At 38.2% G+C, this 22,007-nt stretch overlaps 1 protein-coding gene across 1 annotated transcript in view; it reads right to left on the bottom strand.

The window, feature by feature from the left end:
• The window catches only part of AKAP6 (A-kinase anchoring protein 6), a 289,841-nt gene that overhangs the window by 142,378 nt on the left and 125,456 nt on the right, over positions 1-22,007 (bottom strand).

Genomic DNA, 22,007 nt, shown 5'->3' with positions numbered 1-22,007 from the left:
TTTATTAAATTTTAAAAGACTAAGAGCATAATTTGTTTCCCATGATCTTCCCATTCATAGCAGTTGGCTTCATTATGCTGTCAAATGGTAGGAAACAAACTTCTTGAGTAATATCCAGTATTCAATTTTTCTTTTTTAAAAACCATTTTTCTTTACAGTGCCCACAGACATCAGAATATGTGATTTGTCCACGTGCCACTGGCCTTTGCCAGTGATCCACTTGCAGTGGTGGGATTCAGCAGGTTCGCACCACTTCGGCAGAACCAATTGTTAAAATGGTGTTTGTAAACAACCAGTTGTTAAATTATTTAAATCCCACCACTGTCCACTTGTAATTGTGTGTATTTTTGGTGTTTTGTCACATCCCACCATGACCCCACCACCACACACACACTCCCAAGAGCCTCATGTGCCAATTTTTTTTGTTCTGTGAACTATGATTCCATTGAATGTCTCAGGGCTCTACAAGGGGTATTAAGGATTAATAATCCTATTTCTATGTTATTTTTGGCTATCAGCGCATGATTTAAGGTCTTTTTCTCTACCCTTCAAAATGATTTTCCCATTATGAATCCTTAGTGGTTTTGAAGCAGTTTTTCTCTTTCTGATCTTTTGTTATTATTACAAGGATATGTGGCTTTTTTATATAAAAAAGGGTCTCTTAAAAACTTGTGTAGGGAGCCAGGGTGGTGTAGTGGTTAACAGCAGGTGCACTCTAATCTGGAGAACTGGGTTTGATTCCCCACTCTACCACTTGAGCCTGCCACTTGAGCTGTGGAGGCTTATCTGGTGAACAGATTAGCTTGTGCACTCCAACACATGCCAGCTGGGTGATCTTGGGCGAGTCCCAGTTCTTTGGAGCTCTGTCAGCCCCACCTACCTCACAGGGTATTTGTTGTGAGGCAGGAAGGGAAAGGAGATTGTAAGCCCCTTTGAGTCTCCTTACAGGAGAGAAAGGGGGAAGAAACTCCTCCTCCTCCTCCTCCTCCTCTTCTTCTTCTTCCTCTTCCGGGTTTTTTTTTCTAAACTAAAACCTCAGTATTCAGGGTAAATTGCCATGCTGGCACTTTGCAATAAATAAGTGGGTTTTGGGTTGCAGTTTGGGCATTCGGTCTCTAAAAGGTTCGCCATCACTGCTCTAGGACACTGTCACAGGATCTTTGTAGCAATATCATTTAAACAGTACATAAAAATATTGCTCAAATCTGGTGAGTTGTTATGGGCACTGGAGCTCTGTTGTACATGGCTTTGAAATATGCATCTGCTCTACTGAAAAGAATGGGATAGAGCACAACTACAAGAGGTCTGGGAGCACATTAGAATCTCTGAATTATGCATCTCTTTGATTTGGCTTGCTAGTAAGTACCATTCTGTCACTTTTTAAAAAGTAGTGATTAGAACATAATTATAATTGTTAGTATCAGCTATAAATTGCCCTCCTTATGATAAAATTGTAGTTCGATTATTGAGTTATCCAATGAAGACTCAACATTGTGTTGAATTCAATGACTCTATTGTTATAAGGTGGATCCAACTAATCCCTTCTGGTAAGTAAATCCCTGCAGATATTGCATTTCTAAAAGTTTAACAGTCTTGCTCAGGTCTTGCAAATGGAAGTCTCCCTTTACTGGGTCAATCCATCGCATTTTGGGTCTTCCTCTTTTCCTATTGGCTTCACCTTTTCTTAGTATTATTGTATTTTCCTGTGAGTCTTGTTTCTCATGGTGGAACCAAAGTATGGTAGCCTTAGTTTAGTTATTTTATCTTCCCTGGAGCATTTGGGCTTGATTTGCACTTGAAGCCACATTTACCTGCAGGATGACATAATTACCTTAACTACAGGAAAGTTCTCCCTCTGAGCTCAAGGACATCTTGTGAAGGATTCCCACCATCCAGTTGGGGAAGCAGGAAACAATTATTTCCTCTTGCTGTTTTGCATGGGATTGCCCCCTCTTCTGTTCCCACCTCAGGGGAAGAAGCAGCTAGTTAGAATGCCTGCACTATTGTTTGAGTTATTCTTACTTCCTATTGCCTTCAAAACCTTTGATTATGTCTATCTATTCCTACATGCATTTTCTATAGTCTCTACCATTCTTCTTTTGATCTTTCCTATTTTTAGAGGCAGCAGCCCCTGAGGGGGAAAAAGTGTACTGGCTCTTTAAGAAACAGCTGCACCAGAGAAGCTTGATGCTGAAGAGTCCACAATGCCAAAAGGACCTGATCAGGATGGCTTCTCATCTGAAGAGCTGGATGCTCCCTTAACAGTGGAGCTATCTCCCAACCCAATAGGCATGCTCCCAGCAGCTGCCTCAGTCACGGTTGAGGACTTGGTGGCCATTTCACCTTCAATTGAGCCAAAACACACAAAAAAAAAGTCTGCCAAGAAAAAATAGCACTGAAAGGATGACCATTGCTCCCGATTTTGCAAGGGCTCTGGATGCATGCAGCATGTTGGCAGGAGTTAGCATTAATCCTTGTAACGTATACTACTACTTAAGCTCATTCTAACTTTAGAATGTTGTGAACCTAAAGGGTTAATGGAGACCGTAGCCTGATTGGCTACAGAGAATTGCAAGGCATTCTTAACCCCAAGGCATTTGGTGCTGAGGGGAGAACTGTTGGGAATGCCAGATTGGGTGGGTTATTCTGATTTAGATCCATACTCTGGAGTTCTGAGTGCCAATTCAGTGAATGCTGAGCAATTCAGAGTATGGGCCCATAAGGGTAGGTTTCTGTAAAGGAAACTGCACCAAGGTCCTGTAGGTAACCATTACACAGAAACCCTAATTAATACCACTGGTGACTTGTTTTAGCATCTCTGAGAACTCTCCTAAGTATGGGGAAGTAAAGATCCTGAGGGTGGTGGATGTGTAAATAGAGAGAGGATTAGTCCTCCTTTGGAAATTAGTTGCAATTAAATTGTTGGATTTACTTTGTTTTAATTAGACTTTAAGACAACAGTCCTATTCACTCTACACTGACAATAAGCTTCATGGAAGCTGATAAACCTCAATGGGATCAGCAGAAAGTAGGTGTGGACAGAACAGCAATCTAAATTTTATTTCATCTGACTATGAATTTTTACTTGTACTTTCATTGAATATATGAAGAGCCATGTATTTCTGGAGAAAAAACCCCAAAGACCATAGGGCACACAACTTAGAAACATAATAGAGAAGGAAGAGACCCCAAGGATCATCTAGTCCACAGGTGTCAAACTCTTGGCCCTCCAGATGTTATGGACTAAAGTTCCCATCACCCCCTGCCAGCATGATGCTGTCAGGAGATGATGGGAACTGTAGTCCATAACATCTGGAAAGCCGCGAGTTTGACACCTATGATCTAGTCCAAACCCCTGCACATTGTAGGAAATGCACACTAAATCATTCCTCCAGTGACCGCTTCTCTATGCTTCCTCTTTCTCTGTCCTAAGCTTGAACAAAGGGGTTGGGTAAATACATGTTTTCCATGACCCTTCCCAAAGATATTACAGAATAGTAGTGAATGCAAAGCAATTGTACTAGCTGCTCAAATTTAGGGAACCAAACTGTCTCATCCTTTTTGTCTTCTCCTTAGCATTCTCCCTTTTGTAGTTGTACCCCATGTCACACACTCTTCTCTTGTCTCTTACATATATTGTCTCTTGTCTCTTGCATATATTTCTCTTGCATATATTTGAACAGTCTTCTGACAAAGATGAACAGATCTTCACATGCAAGTATTGTGATTCAAACATTCATATATCCCCATCATCTAATTTTGATGGGAATGGGTCATAGCTCCCACAAAGAGATAAAACTAAACAATGGATATTGGGAATTCTCCCAGAATCCACAAGGAATCAGGAAAAGACTGAAATAAGCTCACAGTCCTTATTTCTGCAAATACAGAATGCGATCATACCTTTGGCTTTGATAAAAGGAAAGCCGGCATATTGAACTCTGTTAAAGATTCAGCTTTTTAAATTAATGACTAACTTGGCACCCAAAATCCTATATACATTTATGTGACAGTAAGGTCCATTGATTTTATTCTTAACCATTAAATGTCTCATATTGCTCTGTATGTGGCAGAACTCTCATCACCATCATCTCCTATGAAATATTTAACATCCTCATTGAAACACTCACTGAGATGGCTGCAACCCTAGATGATATTCACATGCAAGTATTATGGCCTTTACCTACTGACTGTGAAAGCTTTCGCAACCCTATTACTAATTGAATCGACCAATTCTGCAGTGCTACATGTGATTTGTGATATTATGCCTTTAAGTGTGTTATTTAAGTTTGCAATGCAGTTAATTGAAACCCTACTAGATGCAAATCAAAAGTTTCAGCCTTAATTGAGATATTTTGAAAATTGAACCCATTGCTTCAGGCAGGTGCTACATGAGATTCCATTAATATAGGTAATTAACATTAGCCTCTGCTTTAATTAACATGCACACTTTAATTAGTAAAGCATTAACCAACATTAAAAAATCTGATCTTCATGCATCACAAAACCCGCAAAGTTATGACTTCTACGGGTTTTTTTCCCAAGGCTGTAAATCACATCGCACATTGACAGTTTTAAGAAGTATTTTATCGAATAAATAAGTTACTCAAAATCCCTTAAATAGTAGATCTTATGCACAGTAATAAACAGTTTTAAGAATATGATATTACATGGTAATAATTAAAAATTCCGCTTATTGAGAACTGTCATATTTTCTCAAGTTATGTTCATGTTATGCAGTCTTCTGAGCTACATGGAAATCATCATCAGCTTTCTGGACGTTTGTCTGATTAAGAATTATATGTAACAAAGAGCCCTATCCAGACGGGGGAGCAAATCTATCTGTGGGAGTGCAGCGTGGCCATTCTGGCAGATTTGCTGTCCCTGGGGCACTTATCTCGGTGGAGGGGTGATCCTGCCAGCATGACCCACCCCCCCGGTACTGGAACACAGTGCTGAATGCTGCACCAGCATCTCAGTGCCCCTGAAGCAGGGGCATGGGAAGAGGAGGAGCCAACATTAGTTGGCTCCCTCGTGGCCTTTGCTAAGGTGTTGCAGATAGGACTTGAGCCAGTCTTTGGGCTTGATTAAGTCCACTGTGGCCCATAGGGGCTCCTTAGTGGTGGGGAAGCTGTTTGACTTTTCTAGCCTCCCCATGCTGCCAGAAAGCCTCTTTGGGGGTGGTAGCCAGGCATGACCAGCTCGTGGATGGGGCTGCCCAATCTCTGATACTTTCCTGCAAAAAGCAGTTGTTTTATCTTTCTTATTTTAGGGAATACATTTTGCAATTACTGATTGCACTGATGGATTCACAACCATCAGGGCTTCAGGGTTCCTCCATATAATTCCAGAATTGTAAAAGAAAATGCTCAGTATTATTTTCATTTATTAATACTTAATCCTTGCAAAAAAAAAAGACACAGTTTCATTTTTTGTAAACACGACATGAACATGTGCTATTTGCCAAATGAATGAAAACAAAGCCTCCAACAAGAATAATTTTTAAAGAAAACAATCCTTGTGAGGTTGTAAACTCTAAACACTGTTGCTTTCACAGGATGTGATATATATCACTTGATTTGAGAAAAAAGAATAATGCATTTAATGGTTCTGCAGTGGTACAATTCCTTTTATTAAAAGAACACTGATGAAGTCTACTGTTGTATCTCAACTATATAGCTAGCAGATTGTAAATCACATCTTATTGCATCTGCAATTGTCATGGAAGCTCATGAGAAGGTACTGAGCAGAAGAAAATCCCTTCCGAAAAGACCCCAGATAATTCTACCAGTGAAGTGGAACTTTGGAGATTTGATTTCATATAGAGTTTTCACAAAAAGCACCTGCTAAAGAAACAGCTATATGCATACACTTAGAGGAGAACTACTCTTTGATTGAAATCCCTAGAGGTGCCAAGTCAATTTTTCTCCTGAAAGACATATTTCAGGGAAAAAAGACTTACAGTACAGAAACAAAGAAGAAAGGAATGATTTACTAACAAAATGATTGTCTTCAGGGCAAAATGTCTTCAATGTACACAGAGAAATTAGTATGTATAGCTAAATTCTGTGTTATTTAGGACCAAACTTTCTGTTATGTTGCATATTCATAGTTTATATGCACACATGCACATATATCCCACATACTTAAATATATAGTATTTCCAACTTGAAAACCTTCATTTGCTTGGATTTGCATGGGTTACACAAAAATGTTTTGATATTGCCAAAGCTCTACTAACGAATAATTATCCCGCCCACCTCTTTTTTTTTTTGATCTAGCTTTCCAAAATACATTCTTTATCTTTTTTGGTCAGCTTTCCAAATTACATTCTTAAAAGAACTAAGGCATTTCCTCTGCAACTTCTTTCTGTCTTCGGCAAAAACTGCTTTCAATATTTCTTTATTGATTCCACTTTTTAGACAGCAAGGAACAAATATCTCAAAGGGAAGAAGGCAAATGGAAGAATGGAAATATAGATGTCTCAGACCACTATTTACCTGAACATGCAAAACAAAGTATTTTTCCTACATATTAAATCTATGAAGTATAGGTGGCAAGTAGTCCATCTATAAATATATTAAGTAGAACTGAGAATTAGGAATTAAAAGGGGGTGGGGTGGCGGCAAGGACTTGGCTCCCTTCTCCAATATTTTCCTGTAAACCTTCCCTAAAAGCCACCATAGCCTCTGCCTTTTTCCTGCTTCTCTCTCCCCTTCCCACCCACATGCCAACCTACTTTTATCAGTTGAACAGTGGTCCACTCCACACATCCTAAATAAGATGCCTGGGGATGCTAAAAAAAAGGCATCCTGGGAAGGCACTCTGCACAGCTTTGTTCCCAAGATGTCCTCAGAATATCTCATTTTAGCTCAAGGTGTCTTTTCTGGGGAATTCTTCAAAATGCACCTTTCCTTCCCCAAGCTGCCTGCAAGACATCTCCTGCCTGGCTGTGCGGAATGTAGAGCTCAGGAAGTGTGTTATTTTTCCCGCTTAACCATTTTGCTTGCTGATCAGTTTCACCCTCAGCTTGCACCTGACATTTTGTGTGCAGCTGAAGGGATTTTCAAAAGTGAAAAGTAAGCAAAATGTTTGGGCAGGAAACAGCCTCTGACACCTTTGCTGACTGGAAAGCCCACCAGAAGTCACTTGTTTTAAAGATATCCCCCCACCCCTATGTCTTATTTTGGGTGTGCAGTGTGAAAAGAGGCAGTAGCCTCTTTTTCAGACATCCCACAGAAATTTTTTTTGAGCTGTGCAAAATAGATCAGTAGCAAGCAGCCAGGCTTAGGTGAGCCATGTAAGTCAAGTAACAGCTGCTGGGCTTGGCCCTTTTGAATTCTCACTCAAATGCCAAAACAGTCTTTGAAAGGGTCCTTTGAAAGGACAGTCTTGGAACAGACTGTGCCCCCTCTTCCTGCCACCAACTTGTTTGAAACTGACAATACAGTAATGTTGCTGTTGCTGGGTGGTCCCTTGGAGGCATTTCAGGCTAACGTGAGTAGGGTGGGTAGAAGATAAAATTGCTTGATGAAAAAATATATTTCCATGTGTGGAAATACCTAAGCAAATGTATGCCCCCATGAGTCCCTTGCAACAAAGGTAAGGTAAAAGGTAATAGATAGCACTATGCTTGGACTAAAACTGTAAACCATGATACTGGTTCCACAATACCTGAAGGCAGGTTTTCAACTACCTTTTCTAACTATCAATACGTTTGGGTGCTGTGTGGTTTCCGGGCTGTATGGCCGTGTTCTAGCAGCATTCTCTCCTGACGTTTCGCCTGCATCTCTGGCATCTTCAGAGGATGCCAGCCACAGATGCAGGCGAAACGTCAGGAGAGAATGCTGCTAGAACACAGCCATACAGCTCGGAAACCACACAGCACCCAAGTGATTCCGGCCGTGAAAGCCTTCGACAATATATCAATACGTTGTTTCATAAAGCTTTCTGGTTTTGCCTAACCAACTGCTTGATTCTTTCTTCATTTGGTGTCTTTATATTGTTTTTATAGAAACAATTATTCATGTATTCTAGCAATAATTGAACTGACTACCTTTGAATCTCCCAACAGCAGTTTAATAGCTTCACAAGTTGTGAGAGCTTAATTACTGACACAAAAATATATCTTTTAAATCCACAATATGTCAAACTTCTATTTTGCTTTATTTAATTATTTAATTTTTAGGATACTTAAAAAGGTGCCATATCCCATCTGGTCATTGGTCCCAATTGACAGTCCCTCTTGAATCTCAGGGGTTTTAAATTGGAGACTCTAGACTTGAAATTTTGCCATTTCGGCATGCAAATAATTTTCTCAACCACAGAGTTATTTTTCTTCCCCTCATAGTTTTTATTAGAAAACATAATCATGATATATTATGTAAAACAAATGGTGTTATCTATATTAATTTAGCCTGATCTCCTTGGGTAGGGTTTCTTACCATTTTTTCTTCTTCTCAAAGACAGCAGTAAAAATGTAGAAACTTAGTAGAAACTTTGGAGACAAATTAAATGTAAGATAAGTTTTGATCATGTATTTCCTCTTCCCAATTTGCATACATAATAGAAAAATGGTAGAGAATAGGTTAAACAGTCTAAAAGGATTTTAACCTTAAATTTGACAGAAGCTAAATGGCTGTGACATTGGGCGAGTCTGCTTTATTCCAGCTAGTAATCCACCTTCAAAGTTCCTGTCAGGTAAATGACCTTGTATTTCATTAACTGATAATTAAATGGATTTATTCCACTAACGGTTTTAATTAAAATGCTAGAAATATTGATTACCCCTCTCATCCTTATTCCCCCAGATGAAAAAAAGGTTTTAGGAATGTTTATTTAGAGAAGACAGAGAATTAAATTAGATTGAATCTCTATGAGACCCGAAGACTGGTTCTTTCATTTCTGCTGCTCAAGCAGAAAAAGGTTTCAATTTTTTGATGTTTGATTAATTATTTTGAAATCCATTTATGCTTACCTTGGTGTTTAATTAAAAATGTCATTTTTAGCATAATTAAATTGGCTATCTGTGGAAGACTAACTTCGAACTTATATTTTATTTTTTTTATATTTGGGGTAAAAGAAACTTTTTAGTTATTTGCTTTTGTCATCAAGATGTCGTCTCATGAATGAGGAAGTATGAACGGATGGAGCTTAATTGGATTTTGTACATTTGAATATGCGAATACGTATGCTTATGACTAATGCAGGTTTATTTGGCTGTACACTTGAAATTCATTGCATATGCTTTCAGAAACATTAACCTAACAAACATGGAGTATGCTTTCCCAAATAGGCTGTATAAATTAATAATACACGTATCTCTTTGCTCTGCTCAAATACATATTTTACCAGGATGATGTGCCATTCACATTAGAGATTGAATATACAACCTGTATTACTGTCATAACTGATCTGTTATAAAAAGCTGTTTTAGAATCTTATCAGGCATTAGAACTGATGAGGGTAAATTGGATGTTATCATGAAAAAAGAGAGAAGACAACCCAGGTAATTCGTATTTGAGATATTTATCCCCTACCCCTTATTATCAGGGACTCATTCAGAAATGCCAAGCTTATGCAAAGATGCACTGATTGTTTATAAAACTATTTTATTAACTAGCTAAATCGTTATTCTTGCACAAGTTAATCACTCATAGAAATTCAGAGCTTAATAATAAAACCTAGAAAAAAATTATAAGTGATGCTCTCTTTATGGGGAATGCATGCTTCTCTGCAATGTATGACTCAAAACACAGCATATCATTCTCAAATACATAATAGAAAAAGATTTATTTAAAAGCATTGATTCAGCAAAAATAAACATATTTGTGTTTCTATTTGAGAATATGATTTGTTCTATCACTTTTTTAACAAAAAAAGTGGACACTGGTGATGCTGGAATGGCTAATGTTTATCTGACTGGATGGTGGACAAACTAAGTTTTAACTTGTACTAAGAAAACCATTTTTAGTTTTTTCCTGTGTGTTATTTTTTATTTCATATTGTATATTTGAACAGGTTTTGGAATTCTGCATCCTAATAGAGCTCCACCAGCAAATATTATTGCACTGTGATACTCTTCCATATCTATAGAACGAGTGCAAATGGTACATCTTGCATTATCAGTCTTTACACTAAACTCTCAATATTTAACTGTGGGTAGAACAGATTATGGAATCAAGTTTTAAATTAATTCATGTATTACCTATTTAAAACTAGAGTTCATTACATCCTTTATAAAAATCAATGACTTGAGCATAATGATAGGTTAGGGGTTGTAACTGGTAGACCTTGGATCAAATCCAGCCTCATACCCAACCAGACATGGTATAATGGGTTGGATCCTATGGTACACTTCCATTAAGTTTCCTTCAAAAAAAAGGAAGGGAAAAGTGGGGGTTGACCAAGAAATGGGATATCATCTGTTATGGATCTGGTTGAACCACCCCTAAAAAAGTAACTTTGTAGTTTAGGCGTGCTCCAAAACTAGGGCTTTATGTTGAATAAATAAGTTTTGGGGGGCAGGGGAGAACTTGCCACTGGGGTACATGTCTTGATAGAATCTAGATTATAATGCATGATATATGGAGCTGTCCAGAGGCTGCAGCTGGTATAGAATGCTGCTGCCAGAATTTTGACTGGAATGGATTGTAGGACCATATCTCTTCAATCTTGTTCTATCTACACTGGCTACCAATTTGCTTCTGCTGCCTATTCAGTGTGCCCATATAGACATTTAAAGCCCCATACAGCTTGATGCTAGCATACCTTAAGTACTGCCTTCCAAATGAGCCTTCCCATCCACTATGATAATCTTTGGAGGCCCTACTTGAGGTGCCCCTGCCATCTAAAGCTAGACAGGTGGCAACTTGAGAAAGGGCCTCTGCACTTGTGGCACCAAAACTGTAGAACTCACTCCTCAGGAAGAGTTTATTTTATTCAGGTTCTAGACCACATTTCCCCTCATGGGCTAAGGGAGGCTTATAACAAACAATATAAAACATTGAACCCAACAACAATAAATTCCATCAGCATCTAAATGCTATTAGAATTGACCTAAGGAGGATGGCATATTCTTGATCCCATACACACATATCATTCAGAAGGATGGAGAAGGGAAAGAGGAAATCAAAAGCAAAAGCATGACAGGAAAAAGGGATTAGAAAGGAAGGAGGACAAAGCAGAAATGGGAAAGGAGTGGGAAAAGGAAAGGGGAAAGGGAAATCAGCCAGTTGGAACCATTGCAGCTCTCAATCACAGGCCTGGTGGAACAGCTCCGCCTTCAGGCCCTGAAAAACTGTAATAAGTCCCACAGGACCTGGGTCTCACTTGACAGAGTGTTCCACCAGACTGGATGAGAACAGCTGGACAGCTTTAGGGGCAGGGACCACCTGTAAGTTCTTACTTACTATATGAATGGCTTTTGGGGAAAGTATGGGGAGAGACGATCTCACAAATAAAAAGGCCCCAGACCAATTAGGGCTTTGAAGGATGAACACCATCAAGTGTTGGGTGCTGGCTATTTTCACAGGACCTCCGTTTTCGATTAATTTAGTTTCAGCCTGCTCTGTTTCAACCATTTCACCATGGTCTCCAGATAACTATTCAATAGGTTCAGAGGGGCGTCTGGCCAGCCCAGCTATATCAACAGATATAGCTGAATGTCATCAGCACACTAGTGACAACCCAATCCAGAACTCTGAACCAACTTGGCAAGAGGATGCATATAAATGTTAAACAACAGTGGCCTGTATTGTTGACTTTCATCAGTGGGTAAAGACTGTTTTGTTTTGTTTGGCTTTCCACCCTGGTTTTAGTGTTGTATGTATTTATATGAATTTTTTGAATTGTTTTATATTAATAGTAAAGTCTGCTGTACAAACAAATATAATGGGCTCTAGAAAACTGTTGATGGGTTAATAGTGAGCCAACTCCTGCCTTTCCTCCCCCCTTGGCCCCACATCTATAGCCAGAGAGGCATCCATAGTCACACCCAGGCTATGGACCACAGGTGAAAGAGAAAGACTCCCAAGTAAGGATTGCTACTCCCCTTCCCCCATCTCTTTGTGAGGGACTGATGGAGGACTGAAAATCTGTAAGGGGAGGCAAATTCTTTCAAAGCAACCACTTTGCCCTCCCACACCCAGGTCTCAGTGATACATGCCAGGTTCGCCAGGTCCAACTTATGCACCACGAAATAATCATGGAGTATCACAGTCTAATTGTTTATGGACCTGGTATTACACAACATCAGTGTCTGAGAAGGGTTACCATTCCTAGCCCCACCACTATTGACTCTCAGGATGGGACAAAGGTTTGAGCATAATTATATCTCAGGCCCCTTCTCTTCACATACCTTCTCCCACCACAACCGTTTTGAAAATGTCTTCAGTTGCTATGTCAGTTGCTGACAAATTGATTATGTTTCCCACATTTTTCTGCCTTTCTGAACTTCCTCCTTGGTGCCATTTTCTGAGATCACTCAGTTTCCCCTCACCTGTTTATTTGCAGCATTTATCTGTCCTTTTATTTGGGGGGGGGCAATCTTCAAAGCATTGAGTATATGAGGAGTATAGAATGCAGCATGAAACTTTGAAGTACTGAAGCATCAATTCAACACAGAACTCAAAAAAAGAAGAAGAAAAGAAACAAAATAATGTAATTGTAGCCAGGAATCATTTCAAGGGGGTGAGTGCAGACATAGAGCATTGTAATGGGGAGACTGAAAATGTTTTAGAAAAGTTAGGGGATTTGTATGGAAAAGGGTCAGTAAGAAACTTGCCTCAGGAGTACATGGGTCATAGCAGAAGGGCTGGAACACAACATTTTCAGTTTCATTCAGCCTAATACCTGATTTCAATCATTCCTTGAACACCATTTAACTGTAATTTTCCTTCGTAAAGGAATGCATGTGCAAAATGCATTTTATTCACCAGTGAATTATTACTGTCAAGCTCCTGTTCTCCTCTCCCCCTATCTAAGATTAAAGCAAGAGGTTTAGAAAAGTATAATGTTTAGACAAAACAGATGGGAGGGACCACTTTAAAAGTGGGAAACCCTCAGAGAATCACAGGCAAAATGGTATCTAACTATAGAAGGCAGAGATGGAGCTACCAGGGGACAAGGGGGCATGTTGCACCTGGCATGCGCCTGAGGGATGGTAAATTGTCACAGAAAACACAGAGAAAACACAGAAAACACACAGTGCGCACCGGGCACACACTGGCCCAGCTACGCCTCTGATAAAAGGCATAATATTAAGGAAGTCTTAAGTTCCTCTAACTACAGAAGAACTAGGTCTTGAGGGATCTAAATAAATCTCTGCCAAGAAAAACAAATGCTCTGAATGTCAAATAGGGTTGCCACCAGGCATGAAGAAAAACGTTCTGTCCCTTTACCAGTGTGGAAATGGGCAGCTGAAACTTTTCATGGCATGGAGGTAAATAATATCACTTGGTAAATTACACACTGTTAAGCCTCTATTAAAGGGATAGGACATTTTTTTCCTTCCAGACAACTGGCAACTTAAAAAAAATTATAGATAGAAAACACCTGACAGAAAAAAGAAAAAATCAAATGATAGTTACAGTTAATTTGAAAAACTGAGAGGAGAAAAATTATACACATTATATCAAAAATAAAAAAACAATTACCAATAATAGCTATTCTTGATGTAAATCCTAATAATCCAAAATAAATTTTAAAAACTGATGAATGATTACTATTACAAATTTTAAAAAATTTCCCACACACAAGTTATATTAGCATATTTTTTTTCATGATGCCATTAATATTGGCCCTTTTTCCTTTTAATCCCCCTTTTGGTACAATATATAATATATACTAACTTATAATGTATACATTATTAAAGCACTCTCCTTCACATTTCAGAAGAATAAGAACAGTTGGTTTTTATACCCCACTTTTCTCTACATCTAAAGGATTTCTAAGTGGCTTACAATCGCTTCCCTTCTCGCCCCACAAGAGACGCTTCAAATTGAAGTAACAGTTTATATATTTGCCCTTTTTGCTATGTAATCAACTTTTAAATTTCTGTCAGTTCCCTTATTACACCTTTGGCTATGTTAAATTCCTTTCTTAGTCTTGAAGCTAGTTGGAAATGGTACTCTTTTTTTACCTTTGTCTTTTATTTTTTTGCCAAGGCTTAATTTCTCCTTGAATATCTATCATATCTCCATATTTTGTAAAATTGGCATATTTCAGCAAATTTCGTGTCGCTTCCCAAATTTTAAAGATTCTGTCTCTGATTAGGACTTCTGCTTTTTACTGTATTTTTTCCCTCACTGATTAATTATTTTTCCTCGATTAAATATTTTTGTTCACTTGGAGGGAGAATTTAGGCTGTTAATCTTAATCAATACAATCTTTATTTTGTTCATTTCACTTGAGTGCAGGCAGTTGGCGACCTATAATGCATTATATCCATGACTTTTCCAGACCCCATCCAATAATCCTAACCAGTGGCATAGTGCCAAGGGGGAGGAGGCACGGTGCACTGGGCCCACGCCAGTCCAGAGCATGGCAGGTGTGTGGAGTGGCATTCTGTGGGCATTCTGGGGTGGGTGGGAGCGTGGCAGGGGTGCAATATGCACCCTTGCCCCAGGCACAGTTTTTCCTAGCTCTGGCCTTCCCTAGGCCCTTCCCCAACATAGCTCCCATTATAAAAATTTTAAAGCTACCTCCATCTCCCTCACATTTAATGGGAGGAACAGCTAGGAGAGGGGGAAAAAACCCTTTCCTGACTTGTGCTTTTCCTTGACAATTTGAAGGATCTGGAATGAGATTGCTGTGTGTGGAGCCAAAATGGGCAGTTTCCTGCCTAGTGCTTTTAAAACACTGGTTGTCCAGTGTTTACAATGAATTTAAAGGAGATGAGTTGGGGTGGGGTGTAGACAGATTGTTATCAGGGGATCCTTTTTCGGCAAGCTGTCAAATGACACAGCTTCTCTTGGGACGTTTCTCTTTCATTTATGGGTAGATGTCTATGTTTTGCTTTAATAATACTGCTATTCCTGCAATAAGAAAAAAGCAAAAGGCAAACTAGCAGGAGATGGGTGAGTATAGAAAGTACATGACAGAATTTGGCATCTAGTACACCGCTGGCATTAATAAGTAACAATAGATATAGTAGTAATTTTTAATGGTGAGACATTAAAATCTGTTGTCTTTCCCATTTCTCTCCGGTTCAGATGCTAAACATATTTGTCTTTTAAAGAGAGATGTCATATAATTTATAAACATACACACTGCAGAGTTTTTATTGCCAAGTGTCTGAACTTTGAGAAACTAGCCAAGATGAATAACTTCATTTTTAACACTGATGTGACATATTTTAACCTGTCTACATACAAAAGTAGTGCTGTTAACAATGGCAACTTTCTTCAAGAATGCTATGAATCACCGTATTCCTTTTTCCTTTTTGCATGCACCATTGCCACTATCTTACCTTCAGCGATTTTGCTAGATTTCAATGAAGATGGAACCAGAGGGCACACATTAGAATTTTATATCAGTTCAAGAAGGGGAAAGAAAAAAGACATATGAAGCTGGAATGACATTCATTGAAGGCTCCCTAGGGAAGATAACACATGTTTTTGTCTTTCACCTGCTAGGCATGCTAAATCAGTGCAATGATAAGCTAATTTATGAAATATATTTCATTGAAACCTGGACATCTTTACTGTTGCTAGTTCAGCTATTACATTTTGGGAAATAATGGATGCCGAAGTTAAAACAATATTAAAAGACTTGGATTTTTCTTAGGTATTGATTATTATATATTTTCTAAGGTTCTGACTTTCGAACATATTTCAAAGTACAAAATAAGACTAGTTAGAAATTCAAACTTCAACAAAACCAGTTAGAATTAGAATTAATCAAAATGTGAAATATATATTCATTTCCCCCCTTGCAAAGCTGGACTTCAGCAATTCAGATGTTATGTAAAACATGAGTCACCACTAACTCAGGTTTGTTACGGTACATAAATCCTTGGTTGGAGTGGGCTTATTAACTACAATTAATCTTTAACAATAGTTTCATGTGAAAGATGAATCCAGGTATCCCTGCTAATTTTTGAAATTTTCCTGGCACCATCTTCACTGCAATATGGGCTAAGTAACAGCAGGGTCTCAGCTAGGGGGGCGGGCGCAGAATGAATACTAGCATTTTTGAGACAAGCCAGGATAGTCTGTAAGCCTTATCCTAGTTTAATTATGAACCATAGCACTAAAATAAACCATGGTTTGAGGTAATTCAGATGCTTAGTTTTCAATATTAAGCAGTACTTGGTCTGGTAATAATTTTTACTGAAATGAAGGACTATCGTTGGAGAGACTGATCCTCCACCATAGGCTATGCCTTCAAATTATTCTCTCCATTTATAATGCATGGTTGGAAGTTTATTGTTGATCAAATGCTACTCCAATGGGTCAATATCTTCAGCCATTGTATTTGTACTATGAACTGATCCAAATTATTATGTCACTCAAGCAGCAGCAGATACTGAATCTCCATAGAACAAAACAGGATATACAGAGGCAAAACTCGGGTAGTACTACATATATGGTACCTGATCAGCCAAAATGAAGTCAACTACACCCATCAATATAATTAAGTAAGCAACAATAATGGCATCTTAGTCAACTCCCAGCACAGGATAGGTGTGAACCACTTTCTTAAAGTAGAACACAACTTTACATGCCACAGTAATTTTATTTTTATGGTGCTGTAACTTTACCCATCTGCAGCATCCAAAAGGCAGTTATCAAATCAAGTGGTGCAACGTTTCTCCCACATTAGACAGAATTAATGGCTTCACTGTTTATTTTAATCAAAAATTGGTTGGTTGCTTTGTTTTTCTTCACAGAATGCAGTCTGAAATCTTATTTTTCACATTCATATGGGAAATCACAAGGTGCATGAGATCTCAAGGATTGCCTTAATACAAATATGGAATCCAATGATGCAAACTGAAAATTGTTTGATATTTACTTCATAATGAGCCTGGAAACTTTGGGATATTCCAGAACTAATTTAGTATGACAGGAGCACAACTATCCCTGTGTAATCTAATCTTAGCATACTGAACAAAATTTAATTCAATTACAGAGCAATTTAATCACTGGACAGTATATAACAGGCACCTTTACATAAAGATTTACTCTTTCTCATAAGGTCTTGGTTAATCGGATGCAGGTTAACAAACCATTGCTGGCACGGAGTCTTCTTTGGTGCAACTGTGAGTTTCACTAAATTTTACAGTGCTTGCAATTAAAAACTGAGTTTCTTTCAATGAAAAATTATGAACAACTGAAGTAGGCTTCAATTCATTTGTATAATATGTAGGATCATGTATTTTATAAAGATTTTATAAACATTTGCTTATTTCCTGTAAACTCATCAAACGAAAATAAAAGTGTTAGAAATAAAGATCCAAGAACGTGGTTAATCCAAAGCTGGCTATGAACAGTCAAAGTGATACAACAGCAAGAATGGTGAGTTTCATGGATGAGGGAGAAGTATCAGTTGGTCATCAAAGAGTATGAATGAAATGTCAACTTAATGTACTCAGTCTAATTTTACACTGAACTTAATTCACACTTAAGAAGAGGGAAAATCAGTTGGTCAGATAGAGAACCTAACACTTTCTTTGTTACCACATAAGCCTAACTAAATTACTGCTTGACTGTGTACCTTTTTGGCACAGTGAACTTTTGTTCTTTGCTCCTGTATGTGTTGGATACTGCTAAATGCACAGGATAGCATGTATCCTGGTGTATGTAGCATAAGGGGAATCCTCAAGATTGTAGTGTATGTAGAATAAGGAGAATCCTCAAGGCTGGTAACTGAACTAGGTAATTTACAGATTTTTTTGTTGATTTTCTAAACTTTTTCAGACCACATGCATAAAATTTTGCATTTGCTTCAGGTCTTCCAAATGTATTTCTGATATTTATAGTCTACCTTACTCCCTGAGACTCAAGACAGATTATACTGGATGAGTCAATAGTTAATTAGTTAGATCCTCCCATGGTAAGTAGCATATCGGACAACAAGTGCTCTCCAGCATTTCTGGTCTTGGGCGAGTGTTTCAGTCTCTTCACATGCAATATTCAATGCCTTCAGATCTTGCTTGAATGTTATCCTCCAGGTGTTTTGGGGGCATCCTCTCTGTCATTTGGCATCAGGAGGTATCCACCTAATTAATGTCTTTGGGACCCACCACTCACCGTGCGATGAACGTAAGTCAATATGTATGTTAATTGCTTATGCATTCTTATCTCAACAAAGCTGTTGTTCAACAAAGCTGTTGTTCAGTACTTCCTAAAAATACATAGGCCAAACTATGTTACATTTTTAATGGGTGGGTTAGGATCCTGGTCCCACCTTGCCTTCCACACAGCCACAAATCAGCTGTGAGAAACCTGATCAGAATAGCTAATAATGGCTTAAATATGGATGCACAATTTTAAAAGTGATTCTCCTGTCCATGTACTAATCATGGCTGACCCAGTTTAGCTGCTGAGATCTGATGAAATTGGACTAGCTGGGGCCATCCAGGTGGTCTGGTAGATCTTCTTCCTAACATTTTGCCTCCATCTGTGGCTGGCATCTTCAGATGTGTATCACAGAGAAAACTCTGTTTCACATTGTGTCTAGTGAGAAGGGAATGTTTAGTGGGGTATATTGTCCATGTCCCAGGGCGGGGAACCAATCAGTAAGTGTTTGGGTGGAACTTGCTATGCAAAGGTGTGGTTGAGTGCATTGTATTGTGGGTGGGGTTATCAGTCCATTTGTTAAATACTGGTAGCCAAGCTTTGCTAATTTTCAGAAAGTGTGGGGGTCTCTCTTGTCCTTTGCTTAGCATAGCATCTGCTGTATTTTCCTGGTAGGTTTGAAGATGGTTTGCAGATTGTGTTTTTTCATAAGTTTCCCTATTTGATCTGTGATTCCCTTGATGTATGGTAGAAATGTGATGGCATTGTCCATCCAAGTGGAAGAAAAAAATTAAAAGAATAAAAAGCATTTGAAAACAATGAAAATTATATCAAGAAACTAGAATTGATACTTTGCAGGAGTCAAGAATTCATGTTTTCAAGCTTCGGCACTATTTGGCGGGAACAAAGATACATAACATGCTTGCAATAACTAAGCAGGCTCTAAATAAAGTATGACATTTCTACACAGCTTGCCAGATGTTGCCATTGCTTTAAAATCTCCTCCAGTTGGTACTTTTCAATAATGTGCTTGGCTTTTATGTCTAAAAATTATTAACAGCATTTTATGATCTAATTATTTTCTATATGCATGTTGCGGCAAGATGGTATTGACTCTGTCTGACCTTTTAATGGAAAAGGTCTTCTGGTTAGAGGAAACATTTCTTTTTTTTAGGAGCACTGCACAAACATGCATACAAACATTTTATGGTAAAGATAATAATACCAAAGGATTTAGGTTCACTACTCAGCTGAAAAAACAAAACTTTTAAGAAAGATGCTTATTTTATAATTCCTTGACTTATGTAAACAATGAATACTAAACATCACTTTCATAAATTTCAGGATTCCTATCAAGCAGGATAGAAAAGGTACATTTTTGCTATGAAAAGAGGGATAATTTGATTTTATTGAGAAGGTGAAGAATCATAAAACTACAGTGGAATAGATTCTTCAATATTTGATAGAAATAGTTGTGCATTTTTCTGGGATCTCCCCCCATTTTAAAATTATACAGAAATTGAGTTGAAGACTATAAATATCAATGTCAGAAAATATCAGCAAGGAATGTTTTACTTCCCTCCAGTTACAGCACTTACTAGTGTGTTTCTGCCAGCCTAACCATGCCTACAAGTGGACTAGTACAGGTCGGAATCCTGTCTCCTACTTCACCTTTGTTCTTTTGACTCTAATTCTGTCATGTCCAAGACATTGCACCTTGAAGTATTCTCAAAAAGAGGGTTCCAGGATGTTTCACAAGAAGGAAAGAAAATCTCCATGTGTGGTCTAGGCTGGCTGGGTGACAGTGGTGGTCCCAGTATGAACCCAGTTAGCTCAGCCAATAATAGGGAAGACAGCCTCCACATTATCTCCCATCTCTGCTCACAATCCTCTCTCTGATCTAATTGGATTCTATACCAGGCTCATTCCGCACATGCAGAATAATGCACTTTCAAACTGTTTTCAGTGCTCTTTGAAGCTGTGCGGAATGGCAAAATCCACTTGCAAACAGTTGTGAAAGTGGTTTGAAAACGCATTATTTTGTGTGTGCAGAAGGGGCCCCAGATAGTGAAGGAGAAAAATAAGAAAACAACACTAATAGCAAATAATCATTAATACAATAATAATCATTAATACATTATCATTAATTCTGTTATTCCAAATCTCAGCTAAAACATTATTAGTAATAGCAAATAATATTAGTATTGTTAATGTTTTAGCTGAGATTGGTCGTAATTGTATTAATGATAATAGCTTTTTAGTTTGCTGCTTGTAGAGCTGTGGTAAAAGGATAGGGACTGTGGCCTCTACTACTATATTGCTGCCTATCATGTTAAATATGGACCAACTATGCAGCTTCTACGCATCATTTCATGTGCCATATTTAAATTGCTTATACTTTATTGTTTAAGCTCTGTTTTAGATTTCTGCTTGTTTTCAGATTTATGTAGTCCAAATCCTATTGCACTATTTACTGGATGTTCCATCCTGTTAACTGAATTTGACTCACACTATGTAACCTACCATAAGTCTCAGTGAGAAAGGGAGACTATTAAATAAATAAATAAATAAATAAATAAATAAATAAATAAATAAATATCCTAATGCACATGTCTAACTTCAAGTTTCAGAATCCATATACTTTCCCAAACAGAAGTGCACAGGTGTTTTGCTAGCCAGTAACATAATCCAAAACTTTTGGTCATCCAGCCTCACATACTTTCTTGCCATAGTAAATTTACAGATGCTTGAGGGGGCGGGGGGAGATAAATAGAAGAACTATAGATTTCTATTTGTTCTCCCTGTACATATGCAACAATGAAACATAAGATGACTTATTGAAAGACATTGTGATAAACCTAAAGGGCAGCAAATGGAGCTCCACCTACAAGGTGGATCTTCTGCATCTCCCTTTTTCTGCTGCAGCCTTTTGCACTTCCTGAAACAGTGCTCTTGGGAAGTGAACAGTGTGCTGATTGTTATGAACAGTACAATAATATAGATCATCAGCTATGATTGTAGCCTCCCTAGGGCTTAAGCTTAAGTTTGCCCATCATCTGTTCACACAAGTTCTGCACAAACATTTATAAAATGTTTTCAGAATGTTTTCAATACTATTGTTTTATGTGGGTTTTTAGTCCATTCTGCCATTTAAAATGTTCTACAAATGTTTTATCACTTTCCAAGCTGCCTCACCCCCCCCACCCCAAGACAGAAAGGAGGTCTAATGTTTCCCTCTTCCTTCATGCTACCCTTCATCCAGCAGGCTCCTTCCTATTTGCCATCTTTAAAAGTCAAGTTTCATCCTGAATACCTAAGCACCTAATAAGGAAAAAGCAAACATGGCTGCTGTTGTCGGCTGAGGCAAATTCCTAGCAGTAATAGTTCCTGCCCTCAGATAAGAGTTCCTACTGGAGGTGACTCAAAACATACTTGAATGGCCCAACAAATTTAAACCTCCCTTTTTCCATTACAGTACTTGCAAAATACAAAGAACTCCCAACACATATCCTAAATATAATAATAATAGTAAAGAAAACAATAATTATAACTAGGCTTCATTAATACCCTACAAATTTGGTAAAATTAGGATTCGGATTTATTCAGCAATGGAATAATCTGTATGGCCAAATAGGACAAAAAACATATTCAGACATACCCGAAAAATTCGGGCCCGTCTGATTTTTTTTGTATTTTTGGGTGTTTTACATGCTTTGGCCTGCAGGGGGCACATTTTTAAAGCTAGCAGCACCAAAATGTCAGGGT

The sequence above is a fragment of the Sphaerodactylus townsendi genome, linkage group LG02 (assembly GCF_021028975.2).
Source record: "Sphaerodactylus townsendi isolate TG3544 linkage group LG02, MPM_Stown_v2.3, whole genome shotgun sequence".
In the NCBI taxonomy this organism is placed as follows: Eukaryota; Metazoa; Chordata; class Lepidosauria; order Squamata; family Sphaerodactylidae; genus Sphaerodactylus; species Sphaerodactylus townsendi.
The sequence above is the reverse complement of the archived record's forward strand: the minus strand, read 5'-3'. Positions and strand labels throughout refer to the sequence as shown.